The 21,997-nt window shown below is 47.4% G+C and overlaps 1 long non-coding RNA gene across 1 annotated transcript in view; it reads left to right on the top strand.

Annotated features, from left to right (window-relative positions):
• Positions 1–1,790: 1,790 nt before the first annotated feature.
• LOC309566710 overlaps positions 1,791–21,997 on the top strand; it is a 99,983-nt gene continuing 79,776 nt past the window's right edge. The window contains exon 1 of the long non-coding RNA XR_014225890.1: positions 1,791–1,828. This is a non-coding gene — a long non-coding RNA (uncharacterized lncRNA). The remainder of the gene's footprint in view (positions 1,829–21,997) is intronic.

Here is a 21,997-nt window from a genome sequence, read left to right as displayed (position 1 = left end):
CGGGGCGCAAGGCTCCTGACAGGGACAAAGCGTTTACATGGTCTCAGGCCAGCTGAAGCCGACCCTGAATATTAGGTCGAGGGGCTCTCCCGAAGAGAGAACCCCAGAGGCAGAGGAGGAAGGAACCTGAGGGCCACACATCCTCCCCCTAGACTTCAGGGTAAGCCCGATCACTCACATCCTACAATCCATGAAAACACACACAAAAGTGAAAGTGACAAACAGTGAGGGAAAATAAATAGAAAATAAAAAAGTGGCCGTGCCAAATGTGCAGTGGCTTAGGCCCTGAGGCCTGGTAAGCAAAAATTGCCCCCGGCCTAAAGGCCAGGCCCTAAAAGGCGCAGTGCATAAGGAGAGCTTTGTGACTGTGACCATGTGCCTTTTCACACTGTGGGGTCCCACACCCAAGTGTTACTCAGAGCACCCCTAGGGCGACCACTCCCAGGGGGCACAGACACCGCAGACCCTGTGCCCTCCCGGCCCCTGACCAGACAAGGTAGCCCATTCAAATAAGGAGGTAATGGACCCTTCCAGCTTTCTCTGACAGGACTTACTCCTGGCCCCCAATTACGCTCAGGCGCTCCGGTTTCAGTCCCTGCCAATACTAACCTTCCAGGCCCCCATCACTCAAGCAGGTTTGCATAGCCGCCACCCAACCTTGGTCAGGTCAGATGACAGCACAGCGCCCCCACTGGATCACTGATAAGAACAGATTTTTTAAAGCCTGTAGCGTGTGCAACACACTCAAAAGACTCCACCCGGTGCAAAAAAGTGCACACACACAAAGTGAGAACACAAAAAAGCACAGGGTGTGCGAAAACGTATGGTCTTCCCTCCGAAGAGGTAGGACCCGAAACCTCGATCCCCCGGGGCGCAAGACTCCTGACAGGGATTTAAGGTACTTGTGGTCAGTCGGCCGAAACCAAACTGACCCCATTCTTCAGGGGGACTGCCGAAACAGCCCACCCCAAGTACTAAGTGGAGCTCCCCCGAAGGGAGACCCCATGAGAGAGGACGAACTAAGCCAAAAGGCCATATCCACCCCCTCCCAAGACTCAAGGCTGGGCCCGAGGACCCACACACTCCAGTCGTGCAAATAAAGAAAAAAGGTGAAAGTGCAGTGACAAACTCCAAAGAAAAGGACAAACAAACAAAGAAGTGGGGGAAAGGGAAGTGGGGAAAGTGCAATGGTGCCATGTGAGGAACCAAGGCAGGCCTTCCAGCCGGAATAAAAAATTCCTCTGGTGCAAGCCAAAAGGCCTGTCCCAAGAGGCAGGTGTGAAAAAGGTGTGCATAGTGCAGTGACCAAGGTGCCAAAAAAACTCACAGCGAGCTGCCCCTCACCAGTGAGAAATTAAGGCACCCCTGGGCTGCCACCCCAGGGGCACTTACACTACGGGCTTTTTCAATCTCAGCCCCCGGCCAGACCGAGTGTAGCCTATCCCCACCAGCAGACATCAGAACCTGGACAGCTTAGAGAGAGCTTACCTACAACTGGGGACAGGCCCGTCACCAAGCCAGATCAAAACCCAGGAGAGAAAGCCCTCCCCTCGCCATCCTGTTCCTCATCCCATTACATCCAGGAGCAGTTCCACCGGGCTCACCCTCCAGACCGGCTTTCCTGCTCCCTTCAAACTGGTTAGGACAGTTCAACCCATTCAAATCAGAAGGCGGCGGGCCCCACATGCTTTCCCAGATGACCTACTCCCCATACCTCAATACTCTGAGCGCTCCGGGTTTCGGTCATACTGGTACTAGCTAAGGCCCATACCAACTGACAAGAACAGATTCTACACTTGATCTTAGCCAAAAGGCTGAGAAGCGGAAGGTACACATGTGCTACATTTGCTGAGAGAACATGGTGCACAGAGCATAATTTAAAGCTTGGATCAGTCACAGAGATAGCTGGATATGTTTGCAGTTGATGCAGACACAGTTCTATAGCAAGTGGTTCAATGCTAGCTGAGTGGTGGGGCTGATAGAAGTCCATGTGAGGTTAGCAGGATCAGCTAGTCCAGCCTTTCTCAACCTTTTTCAATGCAGAGGAACCTTTGAAAAAACTTTCAGGTCTCGGGGAACCCCTGCTAAAATTTTGCAAGTGGTGCCATGTTAGCTGAGTGGTGGGGCTGATAGAAGCCAATGCAAGGTTAGCAGGATCATCTAGTCCAGCCTTTCTCAACCTTTTCATTACAGAGGAACCTTTGAAAAAACTTTCCGGTCTCAGGGAACCCCTGCTAAAAATTCCTATATCTGAAACTCATGTGATGGTCAGTGGGAAGAATACTCCTTACAGATAGAAAGAAAGTCAATGGTGTCAGTGGGAACTTATCTGAGAGACAGAAATTGCTCATTGCTCAAGGAACCCCAAGACCTCTGGAGGAACCCTGGTTGAGAAACCCCAAACTAGTCCACCAAACAGATGGTTGTTTCCTGCAGGTTTCCAGTCTTTTGTGAAACCAGAGTTCCTTTTTTGTCCAATGCTGCCATACAGAGATAGAAGAATAATGTGTGACAGTCACAGATTTCCCATCGTTATCTGATGGGCGAAGATTTCGCATCGTTATCACTGCTCACATACTTGGCCTTTAACAAGCAATTCAGTTGAGCGGTTGAATTTCCATGACACTGCTCTGTAATTATCCCAGCCACCTGAGTGACCGTTGTGTGTCACTGATAAACGCCGTATCGCGCATTCAAGGTTAATGGTGACATAACAGAGGTGCTGAACATTTATCTTCACCTTGTATGACAGGCTGGAGGAAAGAAAAATGCATACAATGGTTAGAATACAACGATCAATACTAATAATACTATACTTACACCTGAAGGGTTTTCGTTTTTGCTTTTAATTCACTCATCTCTGCTTTCTGACAATCGCCTCGCCTCAGGCTGACTAGATATTTCAGCTGGTGTGCAGAGTCATGAGAATTTGAAGGCAACTTTTGCTGGCCTTTGATGGACTCCTCCTGAAAATATTAATTGCCTGGAAAACTTTAAGCACCAAAACAAGCATACAGATTCGAAATAAAAAAGCAATGGGCTCCCTATCTGATTTTTTTTTTCCATTCAGTAACTAGAGGTCGTATTGAAAATAAATGCATGTAAATTTGCCCTGTGAGTTCTGGGTGAGTAGCTGAAAAAATATGAGTCTGTATTCACACTGTAGCTCAGCTGTAACGGACAGCTGCCAGTGAGGAAACCACTATGGTTTACCTCTCTGTATGCTATCCATTGTGTGTGAATAGAGCCTAAATATTCATGTTCTGGTTGAATGTTTCCCATTGATTTAAAACAGAAAGTATTACTTTAGGCCACTAGATGGTGCTAAGTATCATAGAAATTTCCTACGATATTTAGCACCATCTATTTGTCAAATGTGTTATTTTCTGTTACTGTATGAATCAATTATTTCATTGTAGGAGATTGATTATCTAGTATTTCTGTATCCCTTAATGGACTTAAAAAAAAAAAACATTTTACAATAAGAAAAAAAAAAACTTTTTTTTTTGTATCTAGTGAATGGATAGGTGGCATTATAAGTGATGTCACCGGTCTCTAGTGAATGGATAGGCTGCATTCTCAGTGATGTCACCGGTCTCTATAAATGGATAGGTTGCATTCTCAGTGATGTCACCGATCTCTAGTGAATGGATAGGTTGCATTCTCAGTGATGTCACCGATCTCTAGTGAATGGATAGGCTGCATTCTCAGTGATGTCACCGGTCTCTAGTGCAGTGGTTCTCAATTCCGGTCCTCGGGACCCACTAACAGGCCAGATTTTAAGTATTACCTTGGGGGATGCAGACTAGAATACTGCAATCACTGAGCAGCAAATGAGATCACCTGTGATGTAATTTAGTTATCTTGCAATCCTGGCCTGTTGGTGGGTCCCGAGGACCGGAATTGAGAACCACTGCTCTAGTGAATGGATAGGAGGCATTCTCAATGATGTCACCGGTCTCTAGTGAATGGATAGGCTGCATTCTCAGTGATGTCACCAGTCTCTAGTGACTGAATAGGAGGCATTCTCAGTGATGTCACCGGTCTCTAGTGAACAGATAGGCTGCATTCTAAGTGATGTCACTGACCTCTATGAATGGATAGGCTACATTCTCAGTGATGTCACTGGTCTCTAGTGAAGGGATGGGCAGCATTCTCAGTGATGTCACCGGTCTCTAGTGAAGGGATGGGCAGCATTCTCAGTGATGTCAGCAGTCTCTAGTGAATGGATAGGCTGCATTCTCAGTGAAGTCACTGGTCTCTATGAATGGATAGGTTGTATTCTCAGTGATGTCACCGATCTCTAGTGAATGGATAGGCTGCATTCTCAGTGATGTCACCAGTCTCTAGTGACTGAATAGGAGGCATTCTCAGTGATGTCACTGGTCTCTAGTGAACAGATAGGCTGCATTCTAAGTGATGTCACTGACCTCTATGAATGGATAGGCTGCATTCTCAGTGATGTCACCGGTCTCTAGTGAATGGATAGGCTGCATTCTCAGTGATGTCACCGCTCTCTAGTGAATGGATAGGCTGCATTCTCAGTGATGTCACCGGTCTTTAGTGAATGGATAGGCTGCATTCTCAGTGATGTCACCGCTCTCTAGTGAATGGATAGGCTGCATTCTCAGTGATGTCACCGGTCTCTAGTAAATGGATAGGCTGCATTCTCAGTGATGTCACCGCTCTCTAGTGAACGGATAGGCTGCATTCTCAGTGATGTCACCGGTCTCTAGTGAATGGATAGGCTGCATTCTCAGTAATGTCAACGGTCTTTAGTGAATAGATATAGGCTGCATTCTCCGTGATATCTCAGGTCTCTAGTGTATGGACAGACAGGGTAAATCTCCCCAACAGGGAAAAAGGGCTGCTATGCAAAAAATAATGTTTTGTCTGTACATAGTTGTAGCTCAGGCACCCTAGTGGCGACAAGTGGAACTGCACTCGCTAATGCCTGAACGTCAGGCTGGGAGCTATGGTAATACTAATTGGACAATCAACCTTAAGGTATGGCCCCCAAATTTAAAAGGAAGCTACAATGACACTATTAACTCCTCGCTCTCTGCGCTGACTCTGCTTTACTGATGGCACTCCAGCACTTCATACAGTCTTATGCATAGAGGACACCACTTCCCAGGTGTGCAGCATTTTGAGGTCAGTACCGCTGAACCTGTATGTGGCTCCACCAAACCAACAATGCGGGTCACCTCTCTCTTAGTGACCCATCCTATGATTGCTATGGGATACAAGAAACGCTTCCTCTCCCCCGCCTTTTCCAACCTCTGTGTTTGCTCTTTTCTGTGACTTCAGGCTGGGGCTATGTACCCTGTGCTACAGGTCTGGTCCCAAAGAGTAGGGAACTGGAGGTGCCAAGCACTTAACCCCCACCCCTGCTAGTCACTTGTCTCCTAACTGATTGGCTGCCTTGGATGTGACACAAACGCATTAACTTCCACTCTGTGTTAGACCCTCGTATTGCATCCTTCCTCCAGCCGAAGCCCCTTGTTATGTTGCAAGCCCTGTTCTTTAGTTATGCTGTGCATGAACCCCTTGACTTCAGACCAGGCAAAGCAAGTAAACAAAGAAAAATTAGTTACTGAGGTAGTTGCTGATTACAGTTCACAAGAAAACAACTTCAACACAGATCCTGTTCGGAGCTCTTCTAGTATTCATAGCTTGTGCATACCTTATACCAGCGATGGCGAACCCTGGCACCCCAGATGTTTTGGAACTACATTTCCCATGATACTCATGAAGTGTAGTTGAGCATCATGGGAAATGTAGTTCCAAAACATCTGGGGTGCCAAGGTTCGCCATCACTGCCTTATACAGAAGACAAGTTCCTAAACCAATCCATTCTAGGGCAATAATCCACTGGAGCGGCTCAAGTACCTTATGGCACTTTTCCACTGCAAGTACCGGCTCGGCTCCACTCGGCACTGCTTGGCCCAGCTCGGCTCAGTTTGCTTTTCCACTGCCTGGTATGAGTCGGCACCTTTCAGCACCGTATAGGCTCTACTCGGCTCGGTTTGCTTTTCCACTGTTTCCACTTTGACCAATCAGTGGCTAGTAGTGACAAACAATCAATGCTGCATGCAAAGGATTGTGGGATATGGTATCGGTACGGCCTGCTTGGAACCCCAACCGAGGTGGTACTGTTTAAGCGAGCCGTACCGATGCCGTACCATGTAGTGGAAAAGCGCCGCTGTACCAAACCGTACCGAACCGTTCTAACACGTACCATGCGGTACCATGCAGTGGAAAAGCGCCAAACCGAGCCAAACCGATCCATACCATGCAGTAGAAAAGCGCTATTAGAGTCCATGATCAGCAGTAATCCATAAAGGCAGTAAGTCCATGATTAGCAGCTACAAGTCCATAGCGGTCTCTATGCTCAAGACCCTTACCAGGAACCCCAATTAGGCTTCTACACTTCCCCCAAAGGGGCTGACCTCTCAAGCAGAGTAACCAGCTACATTTTGGCAGTATTTCCCCAGGAATTGACCCACAGGTTTGGAGGCAGCTCCTTTTATGTTGGTGGATCTGTAAGGGGCAGTTATCTGGATGAAAATGGTGGAAAAAACCTTAAGCCTTACAGCCTGGTTACACCTAGCTCTCAGGGCAACAATGAGGACACAGAAAATCATAAAAACATTGCAACAGTTGGCACCTGGGTAGCTCAACTAACATAAATAAATTAGCACAGCCAGGGGAAGCAAGTGCCCTAACATAGGCAGACACATGAACCCTTACTACAGTTCCCATGATACTCATGCACTCTGCAGTGTAGTTGAGCATCATGGGAAATGTAGTTCCAAAACATCTGGGGTGCCAAGGTTCGCCATCACTGCCTTATACAGAAGACAAGTTCCTAAACCAATCCATTCTAGGGCAATAATCCACAGGAGGCGCTACAAGTACCTTAGAGTGCATGATCGGCAGTGATCCATAAAGGCAGTAAGTCCATGATTAGCAGCTACAAGCCTATAGGGGGTCTCTATTGTTCAAGACTCTTACCAGGAACCCCAATTAGGCTTCTACACTTCCCCCAAAGGGGCTGACCTCTCCAGCAGAGTAACCAGCTACATTTTGGCAGTACAGTATTTCCCCAGGAATGGACCAAGGGGCTTGGAGGCAACTCATTTGATGTTGGTTGATCTGTAGGGGGCAGTAACCTGGATGAAAATGGTGGGAAAAACCTTAAGCCTTACAGCCTGGTTACCCCTAGCTCTCAGGGCAACAATGAGGACACAGGAAATCTTAAAAACATTGCAACAGTTGGCACCTGGCTACAGGGCCGCTGATGGGGGGGGGGGGACCAGCCCTCTTGTAGGGTGCCCGAGTACACAGGGGGGGCCCACACAGAGAGGGGGATTAGTGATGCACAACAAATACAGAAATCTTCCTCCAGCACCTGAATCTGATCCCTGCTATCAGCTTTTATCTGCTGAGAAAGACAGTTGTCCCTCACTAATCTCCCTCCCTGTGTGGGCCCCCCTCCCAGCACTGGCTCTAATTTTATCTCTGCTCAGGAGTTTATTTGTAACTTTGTTTCTCTCTCTCTGTCTCTCTGATCACTGAGCTCCAACTGCCCAGCCTGTATATTTTTTTTATCATCTCATCTTCATTTTTATTTATTAACATGGGTTTTCTTTTTTAGATTTAGCAGGAATTCTGTGAGTTATGTTATATTTGTGTCTGCTAATAGTGATTTTGTTGTAATTTTAGCTAAATATATCTTTAATATTTTCTTGGGGGGGGGCCTGCCAGGTAGTCTGTATGGGGCCCTGCGATTTCTAACAGCAGCCCTGCCTGGCTAGCTCAACCAACATAAAGAAATTAGCACAGCCATAGGAAGCAAGTACCCTAACATAGGCAGACATATGAACCCTTTGTAGGTACCTACCTACATACATATTGCATGTTTAGTTAGAATTTAGAATAAAAAATGGTTTCCATGTTGGTTGGAGTAGTACTTTTATTTGGTGTGTTGGTGTTTGGAATAGTTCCTGTTTACTGCAGGGGTAAAATTGACCAGTTCCAGTCCACTAACAGCAGCAGTCAAGGACGGTCACTTTGTCAGCTCAGTGCGTCACTTACACTGCACTGGACACATTGTAAATATTCACTGCTGGGAACCTGGTCACGTGCCGTGTCACAATTACCCAACGTCACAAAGGTCAAGACCCTAACCTGGCTGAAATGACCAACAATCCTGGCACAGAAAATGTCTCCATCCATCCTGATAGTAGTAGGTAACAAATTATTATTATTTTATTATTATTATACAGGATTTATATAGCGCCAACAGTTTGCGCAGCTCTTAACAAAATGAAGGCAGACATTACAGTCACAACACAATTTGCAACAAAAGGAATCCGAGGGCCCTGCTCGTTAGAGCTTACAATCTAAAAGGGAGGGTCAATTGATACAAAAGGCAATAGCTGTGGGGGATGAGCTGATGGAGCATGTGAAACAGTGTTATTAGTTAGTAGCCGGGTAGGCTTCTTTAAAGAGAAGAGTTTTCAGGGATCGTCTAAAGATGGATAGATTAGGGGACAGTCTGACAAATTGGGGTAGAGAGTTCCAAAGAATGGGAGAAGCTCTGGAGAAACCCTGGAGGCGCGCATGGGAAGAAGTGACAAGGGAGCTAGAGAGCAGGAGGTCTTGGGAGGACCGAAGAGAGCGGCTTGGTTGATATTTTGAGATCAGGTTAGTGATGTAGCTGGGGGCAGAGTTGTGCATGGCCTTGTAAACTATTGTTAGCACTTTGAATTTTATTCGTTGGGTGAGTGGAAGCCAGTGAAGGGATTGGCAGAGAGGGGTGGAGGACACTGAACGGTTGGTAAGGTGGATAAGTCTTGCAGCAGCATTCATTATGGATTGAAGGGGGGATAATCTATGTAAGGGTAATCCAATGAGGAGGGAGTTGCAATAGTCGAGGCGAGAGATAACCAGGGCGTGAATTAAAAGCTTGGTGGTGTCATTGTTTAAAAAGAGCCGTATTCTAGCGATGTTGCGGAGGTTAAGGCGGCAGGATTTGGACAGGGATTGGATGTGAGCCTGAAAGGACAGCGCAGAGTCCAGGGTTACCCCTAGCACCCTGGCATGTGTGGAAGGACTGATAGTTGTTCCATTGATCTTGACAGAGAATTCCGGGGAAGGGGCACGTAGAGGAGGAAATATTATGAGCTCGGTTTTAGATAGATTCAGTTTGAGGAAGTGGTGAGTAGTGTTGAGCGAACACGGACTGTATTATTCGTGTTCGTACCGAATAATTGGATTTTTTGTACCCGAACACGGACACGGACACTTTACTGTATGTTCGGGTAAAAATCCGTGTTCGGTCGTTTTATTTCCGGGTTTTGCATGCTTTGGCGCTCTTTTCATGGCGGGCTTTCAACAGCCAATCAACAATCGTTTAACTGGTGTGCCTTAAGCCATCCCAGCCATGCCTGCAAATGTCTCAGTAGCTGTGATTGGCCGTCTGAAGCATGTGACCAAGTCTTTATAAGTTCGAGGCAGCCGCAGCGGCGTCATTATGCTGCTTAGATTCAGGGACAGAGCACACATCAACGTGCTGGCTGCTGATTAGGGAAAGATAGGCAGGAAAAAAACATTTGTGTCCGGATAGAATTGAGGGACAGGTCGGAGTGTTTAGGCAGGGCGAGTTGTAGGCATTTTAGGGATAGAGTCTGCTGAATTATAGGGTCAGTGTCTTCTACAAACTACAATCGATATTGCTGTGTGGGGGGTGGGGTGAATCTGCACTCAATCCTGATCTACGATCTCTTCTCAATCCTGTTAGGGACAGAGTCTGCTGAATTTTAGGGAAACTGTGTTCTACAAACTACAATCGATATTGCTGTGTGGTGTGGGATTGGAGATAGGCAGGTGTCAGTGATCCACATCCATTTTTCTGTGTGTGAGCTGCAGTGAACACAATCTTTTTGGGCTGCAGTGAACACAATCTTTTTGGGCTGCAGTGAACACAATCTTTTTGGGCTGCAGTGAACACAATCTTTTTGGGCTGCAGTGAACACAATCTTTTTGGGGTGCAGTGAACAAAATCTTTTTGGGGTGCAGTGAACACAATCCTTTTTGGTGTGCAGTGAACACAATCTTTGTGGGGTGCAGTGAACAAAATCCTTTGTGGGGTGCAGTGAACACAATCTTTTTGGGGTGCAGTGAACAAAATCCTTTTTGGGGTGCAGTGAACAACATCCTTTTTGGGGTGCAGTGAACACAATCTTTTTGGGGTGCAGTGAACAAAATCCTTTGTGGGGTGCAGTGAACACAATCTTTTTGGGGTGCAGTGAACACAATCTTTTTGGGGTGGAGTGAACAACATCCTTTTTGGGGTGCAGTGAACAAAATCCTTTTTGGGGTGCAGTGAACAAAATCATTTTTGGGGTGCAGTGAACACAATCTTTTTGGGGTGCAGTGAACACAATCTTTGTGGGGTGCAGTGAACACAATCTTTTTGGGGTGGAGTGAACATCCTTTTTGGGGTGCAGTGAACAACATCCTTTTTGGGGTGCAGTGAACACAATCTTTGTGGGGTACAGTGAACAGAATCTTTGTGGGGTGCAGTGAACACAATCTTTGGGGGGTACAGTGAACACAATCTTTGTGAGGTGCAGTGAACACAATCTTTGTGGGGTGCAGTGAACACAATCATTGTGGGGTGCAGTGAACTCAATCTTTGTGGGGTACAGTGAACACAATCTCATACTTCTGAAGGTTTGAGGGTGCTGCCTGTTCCATACTCCCCCTACTCCTCATCTAGCCTTTTAGGGGTACAAACAATAGTAATTGGGGCCCAGTGTGGTTGTGTACGTGTGATATACATACACTTTTTTTGGATCATATTTTCTATTCCGCTATTTAATCAAAAACCTTTGGGGATCAGTTAAATTGGGGGATAGTCTGTGTTGGTACGTGTGAGAGAGATCCACCTTTCCAAGTTGTTGGGGTTCATCTCATACTTCTGAAGGTTTGAGGGTGCTGCCTGTTCCATACTCCCCCTACTCCTAGCCTTTTAGGGGTACAAACAATAGTAATTGGGGCCTAGTGTGGTTGTGTACGTGTGATATACATACACTTTTTTGGGATCATATTTTCTATTCCGCTATTTAATCAAAAACCTTTGGGGATCAGTTAAATTGGGGGATAGTCTGTGTTGGTACGTGTGAGAGAGATCCACCTTTCCAAGTTGTTGGGGTTCATCTCATACTTCTGAAGGTTTGAGGGTGCTGCCTGTTCCATACTCCCCCTACTCCTAGCCTTTTAGGGGTACAAACAATAGTAATTGGGGCCTAGTGTGGTTGTGTACGTGTGATATACATACACTTTTTTTGGATCATATTTTCTATTCCGCTATTTAATCAAAAACCTTTGGGGATCAGTTAAATTGGGGGATAGTCTGTGTTGGTACGTGTGAGAGAGATCCACCTTTCCAAGTTGTTGGGGTTCATCTCATACTTCTGAAGGTTTGAGGGTGCTGCCTGTTCCATACTCCCCCTACTCCTAGCCTTTTAGGGGTACAAACAATAGTAATTGGGGCCTAGTGTGGTTGTGTACGTGTGATATACATACACTTTTTTGGGATCATATTTTCTATTCCGCTATTTAATCAAAAACCTTTGGGGATCAGTTAAATTGGGGGATAGTCTGTGTTGGTACGTGTGAGAGAGATCCACCTTTCCAAGTTGTTGGGGTTCATCTCATACTTCTGAAGGTTTGAGGGTGCTGCCTGTTCCATACTCCCCCTACTCCTCATCTAGCCTTTTAGGGGTACAAACAATAGTAATTGGGGCCCAGTGTGGTTGTGTACGTGTGATATACATACACTTTTTTGGGATCATATTTTCTATTCCGCTATTTAATCAAAAACCTTTGGGGATCAGTTAAATTGGGGGATAGTCTGTGTCGGTACGTGTGAGAGAGATCCACCTTTCCAAGTTGTTGGGGTTCATCTCATACTTCTGAAGGTTTGAGGGTGCTGCCTGTTCCATACCCCCCCTACTCCTCATCTAGCCTTTTAGGGGTACAAACAATAGTAATTGGGGCCTAGTGTGGTTGTGTACGTGCGAGATACATACACTTTTTTTGATCATATTTCCTATTCCGCTATTCAATAAAAACCTTTGAGGATCAATTGAATTGCGGGATAGTCTGTGTCGGTACGTGTGAGAGAGATCCACCTTTCCAAGTTGTTGGGGTTCATCTCATACTTCTGAAGGTTTGAGGGTGCTGCCTGTTCCATACTCCCCCTACTCCTCATCTAGCCTTTTAGGGGTACAAACAATAGTAATTGGGGCCCAGTGTGGTTGTGTACGTGTGATATACATACACTTTTTTGGGATCATATTTTCTATTCCGCTATTTAATCAAAAACCTTTGGGGATCAGTTAAATTGGGGGATAGTCTGTGTCGGTACGTGTGAGAGAGATCCACCTTTCCAAGTTGTTGGGGTTCATCTCATACTTCTGAAGGTTTGAGGGTGCTGCCTGTTCCATACCCCCCCTACTCCTCATCTAGCCTTTTAGGGGTACAAACAATAGTAATTGGGGCCTAGTGTGGTTGTGTACGTGCGAGATACATACACTTTTTTTGATCATATTTCCTATTCCGCTATTCAATAAAAACCTTTGAGGATCAATTGAATTGCGGGATAGTCTGTGTCGGTACGTGTGAGAGAGATCCACCTTTCCAAGTTGTTGGGGTTCATCTCATACTTCTGAAGGTTTGAGGGTGCTGCCTGTTCCATACTCCCCCTACTCCTCATCTAGCCTTTTAGGGGTACAAACAATAGTAATTGGGGCCCAGTGTGGTTGTGTACGTGTGATATACATACACTTTTTTTGGATCATATTTTCTATTCCGCTATTTAATTTAACTGGGCCTCCATGCGAGACCTGTGTGCCTTGTTGCGCTGTTTTGAGTACTCCACCAACATGGCCAGTGGCAATGACGCCGTTCTCAGCTTAACTATCCCACTTCTATGCCTCCTTGAAAAAACAATTCGGGCGATGATGGAAGAGGATGTGGCACAGGATGAGGAGGAGGAGGAGGATGAAGAGGTAACATTTCCAAGGCTTTCAGGGCAGTCATTCGCAAGGGGCTCCGAGGGTGGGTTCCTGCACACGCAAACGCCAGGGACGCAATTGTCCAGCAGGGGCACAGTTCTGGAGGATGAGGAGGATGAGGAGGAGGAGGAGCTGGAGGAGGAGATGGAACCATGTTCACAGCAGGGTGGCACCCAGGCCAGCTCATGGCCATCACTGGTGCGTGGCTGGGGGGATACAGAGGACACGGACGATACACCTCCCACAGAGGACAGCCTTTCGTTGCCTCTGGGCAGCCTGGCACACATGAGCGATTACATGCTGCAGTGTCTCCACAACGACCGCCGAGTTGCCCTCATTCTAACTTGTGCTGATTACTGGGTGGCCACGCTGCTGGATCCCCGTTACAAGGACAACGTACCGTCCTTAATTCACTCACTGGAGCGCGATCGCAAGATGCGCGAGTACAAGCGCACGCTGGTAGACGCCATGCTGCTGGCATTCCCATCTGACAGCGGGGCCACAGTGGAAGCACAAGGCAGAGGAGGAGGAGGAGGAGGTCGCCAACGCAACCAGGGCACCGCCAGCACCTCAGAAGGCAGGGTTAGCATGGCCGAAATGTGGAAAAGCTTTGTCAGCACGCCACAACAAACAGCAGCACCAGCAGCTCAGATGGAACGTCTTAGCAGGAGGCAGCATTTTACCAACATGGTGGAGCAGTATGTGTGCACACGCCTACATGTAGTGAATGACGGGTCTGCCCCCTTCAACTTCTGGGTCTCCAAATTGGGCACATGGCTTGAGCTTGCCCTTTACGCCTTGGAGGTGCTGGCGTGCCCTGCAGCCAGTGTATTATCTGAACGGGTATTTAGCACGGCTGGGGGCGTTATAACAGACAAGCGCAGCCGCCTGTCCAGAGACAATGTGGACAAGCTCACGTTCATTAAAATGAACCAGGCATGGATCCCACGGGACTTTTCCGTACCTTATGCAGAATAGCAATGGATACCGACCTTACCCACCCATTGTTCCATTTTTGCTCTTTCTCACTCTTTTGGGGTGTACCCTCATTTAAAATTTTTGAAAAGAAGCAGTGTTGGCTACCTCGTCCTCCTCCTCAGGGCCAGATTAATGTAGGGGCTATTGGAGCTGCAGCTCCAGGCCCCTACCTTTTATATAGGCCCCGGGTTGGCCATATTCACTGTTACCGCTCTTCTGTCACTTGTAAACACAGAAGTCTGGCTTCTATGCTCGCTTCCCCAGGCAGCACCCTCAGAACCTCCCCACACAGCGTGAAGGCCGGACAAGGAGGGACAGTTGGCGATGCATGGATGTGTTTATGGGCTTCAGAGACAGCATCCCATGTTGAATTAGGCATGCATGGCTGCACCCTTCCTCCTCTGGGTGCATGGCAAGGCACGGCCCTTAAGGCCCTTCAAAATCCTCAGCACCAAGCCCATGATGCTGTTAATCCGGCCCTGGTCCTCCTCCACCGCCGCTTCCACCTACACCGCCCATAGGTGTGCGCAGCCTATTGCATTAAGGTGTGCACCCCAAAGTTGAAATACACATGCATGTGTTTGCCAGCAGGGAGAGTAATGTATCGGGGCCATGTACCTGTAGGCAAGGAGAAATAGAGCAGAGCAGGTCCCAGGGAGATCTTTCCCATCTCCTCACTGGCAATGCTATGTGCCCTAGGTGATTAGGGTGTGCCCAGGCACACCCAGCACACCCTGTGCGCACGCCTATGTCACCGCCACATCCACCACCACCTCAACCTCCCTCCTACTCCATATGGGCCTCGTCCTTCAGAGATGAAGAAGAACATTGTTTTATTTTTCTGTTTTTTTTTGTTGTTTTAAGTTATTTCCCTATCCACATTTGTTTGCAGAGCACTTGCCATGCTCTTAATTACGTTTTGCTGCCATTTGCAGCACTCTAGCCCTTTCCTTTGGTGTTTTAGAGCCATTTTAGTGCCTTAAAGTTCGGGTCCCCATTGACTTCAATGGGGTTCGGTGTCCGGGAAAAGTTCGGTAAAAGTCCGGGACACGGACCCGGACTTTTTTTTAAAGTTCGGCCGAACCCGTCGAACACGGACATCTAGGTGTTCGCTCAACCCTAGTGGTGAGACATCCAGGCTGATATGTCTGTTAGTAGATCAGTGATGAGGGAGGAGACTGATGGGGTGAGCTGAGGGGTAGAGAGGTAGATTTGGGTGTCATCAGCATAGAAGTGGTAGTGGAAGCCATGGGAGGCTATTAGCTGACCCAGGGAGGAGGTATAGATTGAGAATAAAAAAAGGGGGTTGTGTACCAGCGCTATGGAGTTTTCAGTACAAAATCAATTAGTGGTGTAAGCTGCCTCCAACCTACCTCTGAGGTAGTAGATTAGGGAAAATGCAAGAAATGTTGGACCCGGCGCTACCACTTTTAAATTAGTATTGTGCAAATATGTGCTTTATGTGCTATAAAAGTGCATGTAGTGCAATCAATACATAGAAAGTGCTACGTGCCGTTAAAAACATCAATAGGTTTAACCTGGGCTGTGCTCAGTGTACCACATTAAAAGTGTCATATATCATACATCTGCAAAAAGTGCCAAGTGCTAATAATACCAAGTGCCACGTGTTGTGATCCGTGCTAAAAACAATATATGGCGCCGGCGGATGGTCCACCAAAAAGCACCGCTGCTTACCGCACTCTTAAGCCTTTGACTCGACACTTCTTGGTCACTGTATCCACTCACTTTTTACTTGTCCTTACTTAAAAAAAGGGAAAATGTTCAGAGCTGTCAGACGAGTCGCAAGGAATAAGGATGGCGAGTGATTTGGGAGGCAGCAGAGAAGAAAACCATCAGTCAGTGATCACCAGTAACAGATCCTCACCTGAGACGTGCAGTACAGAAGATCTGTGATCAGATACAATGTTGCAGATCGCTCCTCTCCCCCGGTGGAAGTCACGTGTCGGATCATACAATGTATCTCTCTGCTGCCTCCCAAATCACTCGCCATCCTTATTCCTTGCGACTCGTCTGACAGCTCTGAACATTTTCCCTTTTTTTAAGTAAGGACAAGTAAAAAGTGAGTGGATACAGTGACCAAGAAGTGTCGAGTCAAAGGCTTAAGAGTGCGGTAAGCAGCGGTGCTTTTTGGTGGACCATCCGCCGGCGCCATATATTGTTTTTAGCACGGATCACAACACATGGCACTTGGTATTATTAGCACTTGGCACTTTATGCAGATGTATGATATATGACATTTTTAATGTGGTACACTGAGCACAGCCCAGGTTAAACCTATTGATGTTTTTAACGGCACGTAGCACTTTCTATGTATTGATTGCACTACATGCACTTTTATAGCACATAAAGCACATATTTGCACAATACTAATTTAAAAGTGGTAGCGCTGGGTCCAACATTTCTTGCATTTTCCCATAGATTGAGAATAGTAGCGGTCCAAGGACAGAACCTTGGGGGACCCCAACAGTAAGAGGAGTTGCAGGGGAGTAAGTGGAATTGTAAGTGACACTGAAGGTGCGGTGAGATAGGTAAGATTCGAACCAAGGGAGAGCACAGCCACATAGATCGAGCAAACTGAGTTTTTTGAGAAGGAGGGGGTGGTCAACAGTATCAAAGGCAGCAGAGAGGACCAAGAGTAAGAGTATTGAGTAGTGACAGCTATTGGTTTTAGCTGTTAGTAAGTCATTTGTAAGTTTTAGGAGAGAAGTTTCTGTGGAGTGTTGCCGGATAAATCCAGACTGGAGGGGATCAAGGAGGTTATTCTCAATGAGGTGCTTGTTCAGGCGGTTGTAGACTAAACGTTCGAGGAGTTTGGAAGCAAAAGGGAGTAAGGAGATGGGTCTTAAGTTATTAAGATTGGTGGGGTCTAGTGAGGCTTTCTTTGATTGTGCAGGAGGACAAGGTGTGTAAGGTGAGGGAGATATCTGTAGTGTAAAGATCTCTTCACGAATTGTATCAATCTTATTTTTGAAGTGATTGGCAATCTCTTGGGCAGTGAGTGAGTTAGTGGGTGGAAGCAATGGAGGACAAAGTAGAGCGTTGAAGGTAGAAAAGAGTTGACGGGGACTGTGTGAGAGGGTGTTAATTGGCAGTGTGGTGGCAGGAACTGTATTTTTGGAGGCCAGATTTATATTGGCTGAAATCTTGCTGTGACTTATTCTTACGCCACAGACGCTCAAGAGCGCGACTATGTTTTTTGAGGCTTCTGGTATTATCTGTCTGCCAGGGTTGTAGCAGTCGGGGCCTGATTCTGTGTGTAGTGAGGGGGGCCAAAGCATCCAGGGTAGATGACAGTGAACTGTTGTAGACAGAAGTGGCCATGTTGGGGATGGAAAGGGATGATATTGTGTTAAAGAGACAATCTGTAGCAGAAAAAAGAAGTGAAGGGTTAAGATGGCGAAGGTTTCTATGGGTAATTGGTAGTTGGAAGGTAAGGAGGAGGACAAGGAGAGACTAAAACTAATGAGGTGGTGATCCGAGATAGGAAATGGAATGTTGGAGAGGTTGCGAGGGGTGCATAGGTAGGAAAACATGAGGTCAAGGCTGTTGCCATTAGAGTGTATAGAAGCACGTGTCCATTGTTTTAGGTCAAAAGAGGAGGTTAAGCTCAAAAGTTTAGAAGTAGCAGGAGTGTTAAGATTAACAGGGATGTTGAAGTCTCAAAGAATGATTGTGGGAATTTCAGAAGAGAGAAAGTAGGGTAGCCAGGCAGAGAAGTCATCAAGGAAGCCTGATACCGGTCCAGGAGGCCGATAGATCACGGCAATTCAACGAAACTGGAGAAAATAGACAAATACAGTGAGCTTCAAATGAGGAAAGAGACAGAGAAGGGGTGGATGAAGAACCTGAAAAGTGCTTTGAGGGGAAAGCAGAATTCCAACCCCACCTCCTTTCCGTCCACTAGGCCTGGGAGAGTGAGTCCACAGGAGGCCACCATGGGAGAGGGCAGCAGGAGAAGGAGAGTCAGATTCTTGAAGCCAGGTCTCAGTAATTGCAAGCAGGTTGAAGGAGTATGTGATAAATAGGTCATGGACAGAGGTGAGTTTGTTGCAAACAGAGCGGGCATTCCAGAGGGTGCAGGAGAAGGGGAGGTTGGCTCTATGCAGAAGAGGAATAGAAACCAGATTGTGTGGATTTCGGCTAGTGTCAGAGGATAGGGGGTGACAGGTATGTCTGCCAAAGGTAAATGATGGGGGTCCAGGATTTGGGGAAATATCTCCAGAGGTTAGGAGAAGCAGAAGGGTGAGGGAGGTGATATGGGAGTATGATTTATGAGGGGGGACACATCTCAGTGTCCTGTAGGTTTTATTGGTGTGTGGGTACAGAATCAGCAGGAGTTGATGAGTGCAGTATAAAGGTGAGGATAGGAGTGAGGGTGATATATACAAGCTGTGGGGCGGAGAAGAGGGGTAAAGGAGAGAAAGTTTTAGGAGAGAGGATGCAAACATGAGAAGGAGAATTAGGGATTGCATAATACAGGGTGGTGGGATTGAGAAGTAGACTGAATGTGAGATGGAAAATTTGTATAGAGAATCAGGTCACCTGTAGTCTGTCTGTTGGTTTGCAGTTGTATGCTTTGGATGTTCGCTTTGTGCATTCGCTGAAGTGCTGAGCCGAAGTGTAATACTTAATCCAATATTAATACTTTATCCAAGATGATAGTTGCCAATGCAATTCCTGCCTGTGCAACCCCTACAAAGGGCTTACATTTATACTGAGTTGGGTGAAGGTATTGCCAATTAATCAATTAGGTATATTCTGTTAAATGTTCAGGGGTCAGAGCAGGGCCGACCAAGGGGTGGGCAGGAGGAGTGGCTGCCCTAGGCACTGGCGTATCATGTGAGGTGGGGGGTGGGCACCAGGACGACATTAGGGGGAGGAAATTTGTGTTGGGAGGGGCAATTTGGGGGGGCGGTTGCAGGAGGTAAGAATGGTTCTAGGAGGGAAAATTTGGGGAGGTGCGCTAATAGTGGTGATTTGGGGGGATTTGTGTTGGGAGGGGGGATGGGTGAAGAGGATTTGTGCTAGGAGGGGGAATACGAGGGGTCTGTGCTAGAAAAAGTAATATGGTGGGGGGGGGGGGGGATTGTGCTAAGATCTGAATTTTTTAGAGGGGATATTTGTGCTAGTAGGGGAAATTTGAGGGGTAGAGGATATGAACTAGGAGGAAAAAGTTTTTTTGGGGGACGGGCATATGGGGAGAGGGAGAATTTGAGCTGGAGGGGCAAAGATTTGTGCCAGGAGGGGGGATTTCAGCAGGGGGTAGATGGGGAGAGAGAGGATTTGAGCTGGGGGGCAGGGATGGGGGGGGAATCGTGCCAGGAGAGGGGATCTTAGTAGGGGGTAGATCTGTACTGGGAGGAAAGGGGGATTTATACCTAGAGAGTAAGCCTGCAGATTAGTGCTGAATTTCCTTTCTTTTTTTTTTGGGTGGGTTACTGACACATTATCAGACACCTTGTAGGGGGGGCCCAATTTGGCATGTTCGCCCTGGGCTCTAGACGACCTTGTCCCGGCACTGGCTCAGAGATCTAAACATAATGGTCTTTCTATAATTTCATATACAAGTATTCTAAAAAGGATTATTGCATTCTCAGTGATGTCACCGGTCTCTAGTGAATGGATAGGCTGCATTCTCAGTGATGTCACCTGTCTCTAGTGAATGGATAGGCTGCATTCTCAGTGATGTCACCGGTCTCTAGTGAATGGATAGGCTGCATTCTCAGTGATGTCACAGGTCTCTAGTGAATGGATAGGCTGCATTCTCAGTGATGTCATCGCTCTCTAGTGATTGGATAGGCTGCATTCTCAGTGATGTCACCGGTCTCTAGTGAATGGATAGGCTGCATTCTCAGTGAGGTCACTGGTCTCTAGTGAATGGATAGGCTGAGTTCTCAGTGATGTCACCGGTCTCTAGTGAATGGATAGGCTGCATTCTCAGTGATGTCACAGGTCTCTAGTGAATGGATAGGCTGCATTCTCAGTGATGTCATCGCTCTCTAGTGATTGGATAGGCTGCATTCTTAGTGATGTCAGCAGTCTCTAGTGAATGGATAGGCTGCATTCTCAGTGAGGTCACTGGTCTCTAGTGAATGGATAGGCTGCGTTCTCAGTGATGTCACCGGTCTCTAGTGAATGGATAGGCTGCATTCTCAGTGATGTCACAGGTCTCTAGTGAATGGATAGGCTGCACTCTCAGTGATGTCACCGGTCTCTAGTGAATGGATAGGCTGCATTCTCAGTGATGTCACAGGTCTCTAGTGAATGGATAGGCTGCATTCTCAGTGATGTCATCGCTCTCTAGTGATTGGATAGGCTGCATTCTCAGTGATGTCACCGGTCTCTAGTGAATGGATAGGCTGCATTCTCAGTGATGTCACCTGTCTCTAGTGAATGGATAGGCTGCATTCTCAGTGATGTCATCGCTCTCTAGTGAAGGGATAGGCTGCATTCTCAGTGATGTCATCCGTCTCTAGTGAAGGGATAGGCTGCATTCTCAGTGATGTCATCGCTCTCTAGTGAAGGGATAGGCTGCATTCTCAGTGATGTCATCGCTCTCTAGTGATTGGATAGGCTGCATTCTCAGTGATGTCACCGGTCTCTAGTGAATGGATAGGCTGCATTCTCAGTGATGTCACCGGTCTCTAGTGAATGGATAGGCTGCATTCTCAGTGATGTCACCGGTCTCTGGTGAATGGATAGGCTGCATTCTCAGTGATGTCACCAGTCTCTAGTGAATGGATAGGCTGCATTCTCAGTGATGTCACCGCTCTCTAGTGAATGGATAGGCTGCATTCTCAGTGATGTCACCGGTCTCTGGTGAATGGATAGGCTGCATTCTCAGTGATGTCACCGCTCTCTAGTGAATGGATAGGCTGCATTCTCAGTGATGTCACCGGTCTCTAGTGAATGGATAGGCTGCATTCTCAGTGATGTCACCGGTCTCTAGTGAATGGATAGGCTGCATTCTCAGTGATGTCACCGGTCTCTAGTGAATGGATAGGCTGCATTCTCAGTGATGTCACCGGTCTCTAGTGAATGGATAGGCTGCATTCTCAGTGATGTCACCAGTCTCTAGTGAATGGATAGGCTGCATTCTCAGTGATGTCACCGCTCTCTAGTGAATGGATAGGCTGCATTCTCAGTGATGTCACCGGTCTTTGGTGAATAGGGGGGGGGGGCTGTATATATAATGGGTTCATATACAATATGAAGACTACTTACCAGTGGCGTCGGCAGGGGGGGGCTGACCTGGGCTATAGCCCCGAGTGTGCTCCCCAAAAGCCCCGGGTCTCCTGTTGCTTTTTTAAAATGATTAGCCCCGAGTCCCAAAGCCTGGGTTTGGCCGAGAACTCGGGCTACATACCTCAGCAGTGTAAGATTTATAAAGCACATCCAATGATTGGTGGGCAATCCGGGGCAGCCGCAAGGAGAGTGAATGCAGCTGTCAAGTTTCAGCATTGATGTCGGGTGTGGGCGGGGCCGGTATGCCACGCCCACCTTCCTCCCCAGACAGCTTCTGTTTCTCTATGCACGGAACAATGGGGCGGAGCCCCGCATACCGGTCCCGCCCACACCCGAAATCAATGCTACTTGACAGCAGCAATCACTCTCCTTCCTTGCGGCTGCCCCAGATGCCCACCAATCACTGGATGCAGTGGCGTAAAGGGCACTGTGTAAAGGGCAGGCAGTGGCAGCTCCTTCAGTCCGGGGACTAGCGGGGGCGGAGCCGCGGCGGGAAGGGGGCAGGGCCTTGGCGGGAAGAAGGGGGCGGAGCCTCGGCTGGAAGAAGGGGCGGAGCCTCGGCGGGAAGAAGGTGAGTGCCCATTGCCCAAGTGTGTGTGCTGGGTAGTAGAGGGATGGGGAAGCTGCATATAGAGGAAGTCATCTTTCCCTATTCTTTCTGC

This window comes from Pelophylax lessonae (genome assembly GCF_965119305.1).
Source record: "Pelophylax lessonae genome assembly, chromosome: 11".
NCBI lineage: Eukaryota > Metazoa > Chordata > Amphibia > Anura > Ranidae > Pelophylax > Pelophylax lessonae.
The sequence above is the reverse complement of the archived record's forward strand: the minus strand, read 5'-3'. Positions and strand labels throughout refer to the sequence as shown.